The sequence below is a fragment of the Excalfactoria chinensis genome, chromosome 1 (assembly GCF_039878825.1).
Source record: "Excalfactoria chinensis isolate bCotChi1 chromosome 1, bCotChi1.hap2, whole genome shotgun sequence".
In the NCBI taxonomy this organism is placed as follows: domain Eukaryota; kingdom Metazoa; phylum Chordata; class Aves; order Galliformes; family Phasianidae; genus Excalfactoria; species Excalfactoria chinensis.
In genome coordinates, this window is record NC_092825.1 from 4,161,269 (window position 1) to 4,175,752 (window position 14,484).

The window sequence follows — 14,484 nt, forward strand, 5'->3', positions numbered from 1 at the left end:
CCTGGATTAAAAAAGAAAAAAAGAAAAAAGAAAAAAGAAAAAAAGTTATTCAATCATATTATGAACCCAGGAATATTCTCTTTTAGTCAGGAATGCCCAATATTTTATTGGTTTAAAACCTGAGTGTGGGCTTACAGGGAACTAAAGAGGTTGTAAACTCATGTTGTATCACTGCTCTAGAGTGTTTGCACACTCACATGCTGTTCTGGTTTCAGCTGGGGTAAGTTAATTTTATTCCTAATGGCGCTCTGTATTGGATTTAAGAGAAGAATAATGTTGATAGCACACAATCATTTTAGTTTTTGCAGAGCAGTGATTACATGAAGTCAAGGACTTTTCAGCTTTTCATGCTGCCCTAACATTGAGGAGCTGGGGGTGCACAAGTAGATGGGAGAGGACAGATTCACAGCATCTGATCTGAACTGGCCAGAGGGTTTTGTGAAATTGCACTGTACATCACTTGTTCTGCATCATTTTCTATTATTATATTATATTATTACTTCAATTTCTGTCATTTTAAACTGTCTTGATATCAATCCATGAGTTTTATCTTTTTTTTTCCAATTCCCCAGGAGATCAATGTGCAGGCAGGCACACTGAACACTGACCCCATGTCAAAATGATTGCATATAGAAGTTTATATTGAGCCCTGAATAAACTATCTATAACATCTAGATCTAGATCCATATCTGTATCCACATATCCACATATACATTAGTCCTATTACCTTACAAATACATGTGTAGTCCTAATGTAGAAACCATTCCTTCCAAGAAAATGACTTTTTTTCCTTTCCATCTTTGAAAAACTTTCTTCTCAGAAATAACAATTCTCCTCCAGGAAATTCTGCTGCTGAAACCTCACTTTTCCTGGAATGTGTCAAAGCAAAAATGACACTAATTTAAATGCTCTGAAAGAGCAGTTCAATACAAAAATTTCACTTGGAAGTATCTTGTTAAAAAAACAAGAACATCTCAATAGACTCAGCCTGATACCATTCCTGAAAATAAAAAAGATCTGACTTTAATGACTAACTACTCTATGAATGTCCTTTTCTAAGTAGTAAGCACAGCACTACACGTGTGTAGGATACTAGTAAATTTGATATAAAATTACTAATGGCAAATAATGCATGAACAGTCTACATGTAGTTTTAAAAAATCACTTATGATCTTAAACAGCTGAAATGGAACAGTGTTTGACCTTAGGCATCTATCAGTCAACTCAACATAGACTGTAAGTCTATTGAGGCTGTGCTCAGTGATGCTCCTTTAATCTCTGTACTTAGTTTTTCTCTGTATTTAGAGAAACTAAAAGCCTGTCTAGTATTTTTGTACCTTTAGCTGCTCTTGTCAGAGATCCCACAATAGGCCTATAGGTGCCAATAGGAGCTTGGTCATTGTGTTGAGCATTGGATGCAGCAGATTATGTTACTCTTCTGCTGGTAAGGATACAGAGGTTGGTTTAGCTAGAAGTAGAGGTATGGTATTCATAAAGCACTCATCTGACAGAGATGTAAGAAGAAGAATCTTCTGCCTGCTCTGGATAATGGATATTTGCAGGTTGGAGTGTCTGTGCCAAATGAGAGTATGCACTGTACTGTCCTGATGCAGTCTCAGCCACACTGTGTGGAACAGTTGATACAAGTAAGAATTTTTCTCACTGCAATTATACAAGTCAGTTGAGTGAATGCTTTGTGAATTCATGCTGATTGAAGGGAACTCTTTCAATTGAGAAAAAATAAATTTAAAAAAAGCAGTAGGAAAATGGGAAAGAGATTCTGGAAAAAAAATGTAAATGTTTTTATTTGGACTCTTTCAAAGTAATTTGAGGTGATGTTTCATTTAAAAATATACTTTAGTTTTATTTAGAGTAGAATAAACATCCTCTCCAAGGGTTCAGAACTAAAACATTTCACCTCAGCCTGGAGAAAAGTAGACTAGAAATGCATTTTTTTATTTTGCTGCTGTTTACCTTGCTCCCACCTCTCTTTTTTGTTACTTAAAATAAGAAGCCATATAGGAAAAATGATAGTTAAATCTAGGCCTTTTAGAACTATTATATTTAGCCATGAATCTGTTGTGCCTAGCATTTTTCATGTGTCTAAGCATACTCATTTTTATAACAACAGTACAAATCTTAGAGGAACAATCTGCTGCCAAAATAAAACAAACACTTCCAGGTAAAGGGAAGACAAATTGTAATTTTGGCTAGTAATAAGATTATGTACTTAGCAGAAATGTGAATGCTAGTGTAGGCTTCACTGAGAAGGGACTATTGCCTGCATACAGATCTTTCACTTTTTACAAAGACCCACAAAACAATAATTTTCAGTAGCTTTTCTCATTTCTTTCCTTCCAAACAGGAGGTCAGGTCAAACTTCTAGCTGGTATAATAGCTAATTACACCCCCTATTTGGCTTAGGATGCAAGGTAGGGCATAAATTAGGACCTGATAGCTTGGTTGGTGCCACAGTGGGTTATTAGATGTGTGTCAGCGAGCAAAGATCTGATCAAAGCTTTCAGAGAGGCAGCCAGAGGTCGTGAAGCATGGCTGGGGCCTAATTGCTGGGCTGGGCCCTGAAAGGAAGTTTGCAATGAAAAGCCATTAAGCGACAGCCTTTCCAATCAGTGGAGCAGAGCTATGGAGAAATGTTTGCTGAGTGGGCAGGGAAGCGAAGGGGTCTGCTGCATATCCTGCTTGATGTAATGGTGCAGTTGGTGCAATTGAAGGAAGGGATGCCATCCAGAGGGACCTGGACAGGTTCAAAAAGTGGGTGCACAAGAACCTAATGAGGTTCAACAAAGCCAAGTGTGAAGTATTGCACTTGGGTCAGGGGAATCCCAGGTATGTCTGCAGACTGGGAGAAGAACTGACTGAGAACAGCCTAGTGGAAAATGACTTGGGGGTCCTGGTGGACAAAAGGCTGGACATGAGCCAGCAATGTGTGCGTGCAGCCTGAAAGGCCAACTGTATTCTGCACTGCATCATAAAAAGGGTGGCCAGCAGGGCAGGGAGGTGACTGTCCACCTCTACTCAGTCTTGGTAAGGCCCCATCTAAAGTACTGCATCAAGATCTGGGGCCCCCAGTACAGGACAGATGTGGAGCTGTTGGAGCAGGTCCAGAGGAGGGCCATGAAGAGGATCAAAGGGCTGAAGCACCTCTTCTATGAATAAAGGTTGAGGGAGCTGGGCTTGTTTAGCTTGGAGAAATCTCCAGAGAGACCTCATTGTGGCCTTCCAGTACTTGAAGAGAACTTAGAAGTAAGAGGAGAATGACTGATAGTGACAGGACAAGGGGGAATGGCTTCCAACTAAAATAGGAGAAATTTAGGTTAGATGTTAGGGAGAAATTCTTTACTCAGAGGGTGATGAGGCACAGGCTGCCCTGAGAAGCTGTGGATGTTCTGTCCCTGGAGTTGTTCAAGGCCACTTGGATGGGGCTCTGGCCAACCTGATCCACTGGTTGGCAACCTTTCCCACGACAGGGATTTGGTTCTAGATTATCTTAAAGTCCCTTCCACCTTAACCATTCTATTACTCTATGATTCTTTGGTAATGGTACTGATGGCTCAGTTTCTAAAGAACTTTCCTCAGGAATGGCAGATCCTGCTCATAAATGTCATTTCTGGCAAGCACATATTTTAACCAATTCTCTTAATTTAAATGTTTTTATCAAAAGAAGCAATCATAGAAGGACTCTTTTTTTTTTTTTTTTTTTTTTTTTTAAAGGTTGATATCCTTTCTTCCGTATGTGAACAGTTTACATTTAAGACATAGCATGACACAAGAACTAAATAGCAGACGCCAAATATTTTCATGTTGGTTTGGAAAGGGTACCTTGAATATAAACAGTAATAAATAGCACAGAAATGTCCAGTGGATCCAACCAAATGCGGGTTATCAGAACTAAGGCTGGAATTTCAACACATATACTTTTTCACTCTGTCAACATTTATTTTCATTCTGCTTTGGGACAAAATGTCACATTTTGGGGGAAAGAAAAAAAATCTCATGAGCTTTTGTCAGAAATGTTGAAATGTGTTTGTGTTACTTTGGCTCTCATTTGCTCCCAGCTATGTTGTTGCAATGTAAGGGAAATTGTAGCTCAGATGAGTCATGTTCAGCGTTTCTTCCTGGGTTCTTTGCCATGACTACATTTCTCATGAACCCACGTGTCCCAGCACATGGAATGTTTTCTTGATTTATGAGTCAATATCCAGCCTGTTAGGCCATGTCAATTAATTTAATCTGACTTGAGTACTCTATGAGGAACAAAAATTGTTACAGGTTCAACTCGACAACAGATCTTACACGAACTCCCACCTGGCTGGGAATCACTTTTCATCCATTTTCTCCTTTTTCTCTCTCCTATCTGTCCTTGGGGCAGGATGTGAAGGTCTCATTGGCAGTGGTAATTATTGACTGGTATAATGCAATTACCAAAGCATATCACTAGCCTGTCAACAAAGTCATACCTTTTAAATGTACAGTTTGTTATTTAAAGGCATATAATGAATCATAAAAAAATGGAATATGTAGTTGAAGTTTTCTTTGAATCAAAGGAATTGTAGCTCCATTCAAATGTACAGATTTAAGAAGAAAAACACTGAAACAAAGATTAAAATCTTTTGTGTGGCATTTCACAGGTGGCACAGAAAACAAGAGTAACATTTAAAAGCTCTCCTAGATGCTTACAGCTTATTTTCTTTCAAAGAAAATCACTCACTGTGCTAAGGCAATAAGAGAAAGAAAAAAAATGTTGTTGGATATGTCTTTTTCTTTCCCTTACTATTGAAGAAAATAAGAAGAGAAATCTGTTTCATGTCTCTTTCTTTGCTTTTCATATAACTTAACTAGATTATTAGAAATGTTCAGTAATAATCTGTAGATGAAAGAAATGTTAACTCTTGAGTCTTTATTATGATTAAGGCTTGAAGTCATTTGAAAATTGTATGTGGAGCATGATCTATTACATCTTATGGCAAATAGAAGCTCATATATTTAGGCTACAGCTAAGGAGTAACATCTGCCTATGTATTGAAGAACTAATTGCTAGCAAAAGAGAAATGAATATGTTTGTGACTTTGTATGGTAAACTCAGCAATAAAGAGAATAAAGACCTGATGTGGAAAATTGGAAAGTTGGGTGTTCCACAGAAACAACCCATTCTTCTGTGAGGAGTAATGGAAGAGATCTTTTTATATTCTGAGATAGAAGGAAAGCACAAGACTATATGTTTTTAAGCTGAACTTCCAAACCTATGACTGATAAATTGCTTTCAATAGATGTTGCTGGTAATAATGGCAAAGGTGACCTGGTAACAGACCTGATTCTTTTAAACTCAAAAGCAAAATTTCTTAACCTGTTGTATCCATCTTGCCATTTACACAATTTAGAAATGAAACAACACCCAGATTTACGAGTAGTGTTTGGACTTCCCTAAATTCAGGCCTTGTTACTGGTCTTTAAGAAGACAGAACAGTTTCGTTTTAAAATTTCAGTTCTGGATCCAGTTCTTAGTATACACAACATTTCACATTTCTAATTTCCAAAATTTTACGTCAGGTCTCTCTGTTCTCAGTTTTATAACTTTGTACATGCAAATTTTTGAAGTCTATAACGTGATTTATATGCATACAGCCCATTGAAAATATTTTTGTTTGTTTGTTTTATTGTTTTTTGTTTCCTCCAAATCTGTGTTTTTGCATGAGAAAAAGATGCAAAGAAGAAATATTATCCTTTACTTGATCTGCAGTAAGTACTACTACCATGTAAATACAGACCTGAACACAGTAAAAATTACTCAACTGCATTTGAAACAGTGTTTGCAGAGATCAAATTCATTTTACAAAAGCACCTGTTGGAATCTTAACTAAATATTCCACCTGTATGAAGGAAATAACATTCTGAGTGAATTCTTCAAATGATGTAGGGTGCTACTGGGAGAATTACAGGAAGAATATAGGTTTATTTCTCAAAGCCTTTCCAAATGATTTGGTAACACAATTACTTAGTGATGTTTAAATATCTCAGAAGTGCACCTTAGCCTGTATAATCTGTAGGTTATTGAGTTTCTGTGAAGAAGTAATACTATTCAGACGCATGACATCATTGAGATCAATAGTAAAATAATAGGTGTAGTTCTGCTACTCATATATAAAACCTCATGTAGTTAAACTGGGGAGTGTTGAATACTGCAGAACAATTTGAGTCCAAGGTCCAAACAAAAAGTATTCACTCTTTAGTGAAGTTATTTGGCTGCTCTGCAAAATGACTGAAGCAGCCTCTTCAGTGTTTAAAATAAAAATAAAAATAAAAATAAATAAAATAAAAAAGTGACTGTTGTGAATTGCTTTGATCTACCCATTTCTCTCCTAGTGTAGGTATATGAGGATAGTATATCCAGTCTTCTACTACAACTTAAAATATTTTTTCCAGCCCTTACAATTCTAAATCTCATCTCAGAAATGCCTTCCTGTAATTCCTAATCTCAGCTGGATGAATGCATAAAGGCTTTTCTGAGCAACTGTTAACACATACTGGAGTCCCATCTGCTTATTCACGGCTCTCAAGTCCAAGGCTTTGCTTTGCTAATCCTGTCAATATACACCGTGGTTGATTGTCATGAGTACAGGTTAGAACTGGATTCAACAGTGCTGGAGAAACATCACAATGACCATGGTCACAGAATCACAGAATCACAGAATCATTTAAGTGCCATGTGATAGAACTGCCCTACAGTGAATACGAATGTCTACAGCTAGATCTGATGATTTATTGATTGAAGTTGGATCTTGCAAGTCCAGCCTAGAATGAATAAGTTGCTAGTTCCTACTGTGAAGACATACATTGAGCAGGTGGTGAACTGAGTGGGTGGGTAAATAATTTTCCAGTCTGTACAAAAAGTGGTGAAAAGGTCCTTAAATACATGGAGAAGTTGGAAACCTTATGGAGATTCTCATAGTCCAGTAGTATTCAACATAATACATGAGTCAAAAAAAACCAACATAGGCTGATATTTTTACACACAGCCAATCTAAGTCCTGGACCATACCCAGGTATAAGGTAAGACTGCTTGGAGCCAAAGATATCTCAAAACTTCCAATACTATCAGCATTTCCTGACCCCTCTCTGCTCAAAGTCCTTTTTCACAAAAGAAAGAGCAAATCAATACATTGTCAGTTTAAGCACTTATGCACATGACTCTCTAATGCCAGACTATAGATATGTTTGAGGCAATGCATTAATATTGACATGGACTCCAGTAAAGTATTAGTGAAGTGCAAGAGGTATTGAGGACAATGAAATTACACAAATGTGACTATGCAAAAGATAAGTAATATTTCATGTCTGTTTAGTAGACTCAGAAAATGAACATAAAACAGCAAGTCATGTAACACTTCCTATCCTTCAGCACATTTGATTCTCTGTGTAAGTTTTACTCTCTATATTCTGGGTGGTCTGAATTTAACTCAATATCAACAGAACTACTTAGTTGGAAAATGTCATTTTAAGGTTTCATCCAAAGTCTGTCACATCTCTTTCTTGATAGAAATTATTCTGATTAAAATCATTTTTTAATGAATGGACTTTTAGGGCGCTACTCTAGGTTTGTACTAGTGGAAATGAGAACAATATTTGATGCTCTGGTACTAGGGTGGGGATAGATCTTTATCTGAAGTAAATATGACTCTGGCAGCCTATGTGAATTTACCCCAAATCATTGCTTCCCTAAGCATTTCTTTCCCTCATTCCCAGCCAGAAAGACTGCCTTCTTGTTGGAAATTTCCATTCTCTCAACGCAGCTCTTCCTCAGGTTTACACAGGTTTAAAGCATATCTAACATGGCAATTGAGAGGTTTGTTGGGTTCACATGCAGTGCAGTAAGAAATTTTACTTTCATACTTGATGTTTTTGCACATATCTGACCAGAGTAGCCAAGTGTACAACTTGTAATCTTTCCAAAAGCAGTAGGTTGATATCAAAGACTTTGCAGTGAAGCAAGGAATTGTGGCAGTACTTCAAGGCACAGGTTTGCAATTAACTGTTAAATACAGATTGAAGGAATGCCCTGCTTGGTTGCTGCAGGCTTTCCTTGCATGCCAGAGATGACTGAATCTAAAGCACAGAGCATGGAAAGATGATAACCTGTTAGCAGGGGGAAAAATATGGGGAGAATTACTGAGTAGGTGATAACAAGCTGGCTGCCTAATGGTTTCTGAATATTGTACATAATAACAGAACAGGCTCACTGAAACACATTTCCTTTGACTATAAGAAAAAAAAAAAGGAAGTAAAATAACCAACTCATGTTGTGCCTATGAGGTTTCTTTAAAAAAATCAAAGGGAGTTATAAACTGTTCAGCCTACAAGGTCATCTCATTCAGCCATGGAAAGATAGTACAGATGATGGTGCATGTAACCTGGAAACAAAACAAAACAGTTTGCTGGAAAAACAAACAACAACAAAAACAAACAAAAAACACACAACAGCCCCAAAACAGAGTAAACTGAGATTGATTTTATAGTTGGCAATGTAATCTAAGATGTATTGTGCTCAGCAGTTATAATCTTAGGACAAATAAGATGGAACATAAAATGTTTTCTGCCTCTTGTTTTATTAGACTTACCTCTGAAGTGTAAGCTTCTAGTTGGACTGCAAGCTCCATTATGTGAGGAGCATCATAGGTGCAGATCATCATATAATACGATCAAACACTGATTTCCTCTTGTTGAGTCTTCTGTATAGGAGGTCATCATTTAAGGTATAGATCACAGAGCTTCCTCATCTACACCCCTCTAGGAAAAAATGAAAGTCTCGAGCCACTTCTAAAATTCATTCTATTAGTGATACTTCTGCTTAAATCAATGCCTCTTGTCCTTACCACTTGTTGTTAATACTTGTTATAGGGTGACCTATGCTTCTATGAACTCTTTTAGTGAATGAGAGTATCCACCCCTTTATTGATGATATATCTCTATTAATAATAATGTCTTTTAATGAGAAAGATCATTATGGTTTGTGGAGTTCTCAGAGACTTTGGTAAAATCACCCTTCTATTTATCATTGATTAAGAGCACATCTCTGTTATGCAAATTGAAACCAAGTGCTAAAACAAGAGAAAAACACCTTAAGAACTTCATTTTTTTCCCCCACACTTTAGACGTGATCTATTTCTGCAGCTAGCCATTCCAAAAGGTCATAAAACCATACTGTGTGAAATATTATATTTGTGTTTCAAGAATATCTTTGTCTATATTAAGAATCACACAGAAATAGGTCTTGAAATAAGAGTTTATTCTTGTAGATCTTGCTTTCCAGAGTAAATCCAGCTTTTCAGAAGGCTGATAATTTGTGAATGATCTTCAAAAACAATTGTCATCAGCACAATCTGCAAAGAGTTGCTCAATGTGAATCAGATTTTGACTTCAGGTTGTTAATATCAGTGCTTTTCCTTTACTTAAGCAAAGAGTGTTCCAATATGATTTATGACTTGGCATGAACCTGGAACTGAACACTGGAAAAACAGTTTTCAAGTAAAAAGTTGTGGTGATTTCTCTGCTTTCAGTACTTGGCAATAGCACAGTTAGTCCAGAAGGCCAGATCAGCTGAATTATCTTATGATCATAAAGTAGATTGTAAATAGGACTGCCTGTTATGATGCTGGCTGAGCAAATACTGAGCTTTACCTGAAAAATGAAGTCAAATTTTAATTGTGTCCTTCAAAGAACAAGCATCAGTTCCCTGGCCTTTACACCCAGGAAGCTAATTGATTTTTAATATTTTATTTTATTTTATTCAAAAATGGAGGGAAAGATCCCTTTGAGATGGAAGGCTCCCACAGTTATATCAGGACAGGTTTTGTTGCTTTGTTACAACAGGCAATCTCTTCCTCTCATCCTAGTTTTGTGTGTCTATTCTATCCCTAAGATTTAACCAAAGTGGTACATGCCACTACCAGTAAGTAGCACCCACAGTCACCATTTAAATTCAAAACTACACATTTTCTGCATCACTAAATGTCAGGAGTTGCTGATACTTCAAAAGAAAATCATTAAGTGAATGGCTCAGATTAGATTGTAGCTCTCACTCCTGCTTTCTGTGGAAATACTTACCCATAATTATTATTATTATGAAAGCATGAGTTTTCAATAAGTTTTACTTAGAACATTTGAATTTTAAGGGTTTTTATCATCATCAAAATCAGTGTTTATGGGTAGATTTTCCATTAAGCACAATATAAAATATTCTTCTAAATTTAGAAAGCTTTATTTTGCTTGATCAGAGAAGTCAGCCAACTCAATCCAGGGAATTCAATGGAAATTGTTAATAGCTACATTCAGATTGAATTCAAGGGCTCTTGGGCTCCCAATCTGCTGTCTATCAGATCAGATGTTCACATGCATGAAAGCCCAGTCTTCAAAACTGCTTTACATTCTTGAGTGGAAAATGCAAATATTCTTGGTGGAACTGAGGCTGCTCATGAAGGAAATGATTAACACAAAGCCTTAATTTATGTTTTGAATGAAGAAGCCCTACAAGACTGACTCCTTTTCTGTGCAATAAGAAGAGTAATTTTGTGTAGGTTAGCACAGCCTTTGGGCTATACTGTCAAAACATGGGAAACTGCAAGAAGGAAGAAGGTGGAGAAAGAAAATCCAGGAACAGACTGAAGGGAGACCTTTTGGGATGCAAAAATGGAAGAGAGAAGTTGATGCATGATAGTGGACCTCTGTCAAACTGAGGTGAATTTAAGTAAGTCCTATGCTAAAATAATTTTGTTAGACTTATTGTGTGTATGTGTATGTTCAAAGGAAACTGTAATAAATTATGTAGATAAGTCTCTATTTTCCTATATTACTTATATTGCTACAAAATAAATAATAATAAAAAAAATAGATAAATAAGTATATACTGAAAAAAGTACATATTTTGAGAATTAAAGAGTGGTAAATGAACTCTTGTTTTCTGGTTAGAATGGAGGAGTATGCAGCATTTTTCCCTTTCAAAATAATTAGATCTTTTGCTCCGTATTTAACCTGGAGGTAGGAATTTTTCACTCTCTTTTACGTGGGAGTAAAATAAGGCACAGACCAACCTTTTTAAAGACTGGGTAAACTACAGGTGTGAAATTTTAAAAAAACCATAGCCCTAACTTGGAGCTTGGAAAGTCTGACCTTGAGCTCCACTGAAATTACAGCTTGTCAGGCAGGGACTTGCTTACATGTCAGTGAACAAGATCAACAAGAGCTCTGGCTGCAGGATACTATGGTCTGACCAGCTCAGATGAATCTTCACTCAGGGTGTGCTGTGAGGCAACAGAGTGCATGACCTAAAGTGAGCCCCCCATTGAAGATGCTGTGAGATACTTGACCTTCTCCCTCCTCAGGCCAGAAGTTCACCTTTGTTAATAAGGAGATCACAAAAGCTGTGAGATGCGTCATCACATTAGTGCTAAATTTTCCTTTTGCAGCCCATCATAGTCATGAAACTAGTGTTAGCATGGTAGTCTTGGGTGAAATGCAACATTACTAGAAACTCCGAGCTGTGGTATATGTGGCTAAACTGATGTAAGACTATCAGATTTAAACACATACATCGATATATATATATACATATGACATAAATACATTTAAATATAAATATATATATATATATTATGTGGATATATATACACATGTATAAATGCACAAACACATATATGGTAAAAAATAAGGAATGCTAATTGTTTCTCTGACCAGCTTTCATCATTAATTATAGAATCATAAGTGTCTTAGGTTGGAGGGGACATAAAAGATCATCTAGTTCCAACCCTCAGACATGAAATGAACCAGCTCAGGCTGCCCAGGGTCCCATCCAACCTGGCCTTGAACACCTCCAGGGAAGGGGCATCCACAAATTATCTGGAAAACCTGTTCCAGTGCCTCAGCACCTTCTGAGTAAACAATTTCTTCCAAATATTTCTCCTCTTTTAGTTTAAAGCCATTAAAGGCATTGTATAGGTGTTCAGGAGCTATAGCCAAGAAGTGCTTGTCTAAATGCTTATAACATGTTCGTGCCTTTTATGAAGTTTGAAAACTGTTTTGTCGACTGTTAGTCTGAAATAAATGCAAGACTGAAGTTTTAGATCATATTCCCAATCGTTTGCTAACTGCAGCTAGTCACTGAATTGTCATGTTCCGGAGATTGCTGATTGCTTTCACATTCTTGTGAGTTACTGTAGCGTGTGTCAGCATTCCTTAGGAGGTATTGTTCAGCTCAGAAACTTTCAGCCTGTTATGAGCTCCATCCTCCTTCTCTGAAATTCAGCAAATACAAAGAAGATTGTCATCAATCATAAAAATACCTTAGTTTCTCATTGGTAGAAAGAGTAAGACTGATATCTATTGACTAGATGTTACTCTTTTCTGAGAACTTTCTGGAATGAATAAATATATCTCTAGACTACACATTACTCCAGAGTACATAGTTTTATCTGTTCCTGAACCCATTTTCTCTTCCTGATCCAGAGGTACCTGGATTGGTTGTATTGTGTCATCTCAAATTGAATAAGTTCCCACAAATGTCAAGGGTGAGACGGTGAGATGCATGATACTTAACTCCAAATATCAGTAGTGCTTATATCTACAGTTGAACTGCTTTCCCACAACTTTGTTAATCAGTGGAGAAAAAAATGGAAATATCGAGGAGTAATTTTTCATATTCTGATGTAGCTGTGAAAATAATAAATATGATGAATTATGCCACAATTAATCCCATTGCTTACCAGTGGAATCCAAGAAAACCAGCTCAGATGAAAAAGTCTGCATTAAAGGCATTTGAAGTTCTATGAGGAAAAATGCTCCCTCATTCCTGAACTCTTCCATGTTGCCACGTACATCACTTCTTGAAAAGTGTTGTATCTATAGGTAGTAGTAAGGACTCTCCTGTCCTCCGGAAGCAGCATGGTTTGACTGCAAAGAAAGACTGAGGTGGAGAGAAAGAGTATTGGAGGGAAACAGAAACAAAGAATAAATGTGGCAGAAATTAGTTGTGTGATAGCGTGATTCCTGATAGATACTCCATGCTCACTGTATGGCTTCTATTATCAATCATAGAATCGTATAATTGTAGAATCAACAAGGTTGGAAAAGACCCACAGGATCACCCAGTCCAACCATCCACCTATCACCATTAGTTCTCACTAAACACAACATCCAAACACTCCTTGAACACCTCCAGGGTCGGTGACTCCACCACCTCCCTGGGCAGTCCATTCCACTGTCTGACCACTCTTTCAGAGCAGTAGTATTTCCTAACATCCAGTCTGAATCTCCCTTGGCGCAGCTTGAAACCATTCCCTCTAATCCTATCACCAGTTACACAAGAGAAGAGGCCAACCCCCAGCTCACCACAAACTCCCTTCAAGGGAGTAGTTATATGGTTATATAGTTATATAGAGAGCAATAAGGTCTCCCTTGAGCCTCCTCCTCTCCAGACTGAACAATCCCAGCTCCCTCAGCTGCTCCTCATAAGACCTGTGCTACAGATCTCTCACCAACTATGATGCCTTTCTTTGAGCATGCTCCAGGGCCTCGATGTCTTTCTTGTAGTGAGAAACCCAAAACTGGACACAATACTCCAGGCACAGCCTCACCAGAGCTGAGTACAGGGGGGCAATCACTTCCCTGTTCCTGCTGGCAACGCTGTTTCTGATGGAAGCCAGGATGCCACTGGCCTTCTTGGCCACCTGGGCACACAGCTGTCTCATGTTCAGCAGAGCATCAATCAATACCCCCAGGTCCATCTTCTTCACACAGTCTTCCAGCCACTCTGCTCCAAGCCTGTAGTGCTGCCTGGGGTTGTTGTGGCCAAAGTGCAGGACCTGGCATTTGGTTTTGTTGAACCTTATCCCATTGGCTTCAGCCCAGCAATCCAGCCTGCCCAGATCCCTCAACATGGCCTTGCTACCCCCATGAAGATTAACAATTCCAGACAATTTAGTGTAATCTGCGAACTGACTTACTGAGGGTGCACTCAGTGCCCTCATCCAGGTCATCAATAAAGATATTGAAGAGGACAGGCCCCAGCACCAACCCCTGGGGAACACCACTCATGACTGGTTGTCAGCTGGATTTATTTCCATTCACCACCACTCTCTGGGCCTGATGATCCAGCCAGTTCCTTACCCAGCCAAGAATGTACCTGTCCAAGCCATGGGCTGCCAGCTTCTGCACTAGAATATTGTGGGACTGAGCCAAGTAAAGGATCATAAATGCACAGTGCCATAGGTGACATTAGAAAGAAACCAATGAGGTTGGTATGACCCTTCCAAGTGAATGTCACAAGCCCTGCACTAAGATCATGATTTTTCTTGTAGCTTGACCTTTCTCCTGTATAAGTTGCCCAGTGTCAGGAGGACAGGTAGAACATTCCTGTGCCAAATATCTTTTGGCCTGGAGACTAAAGACACATTTCCAAAGAGGAAGCAACACTAAACA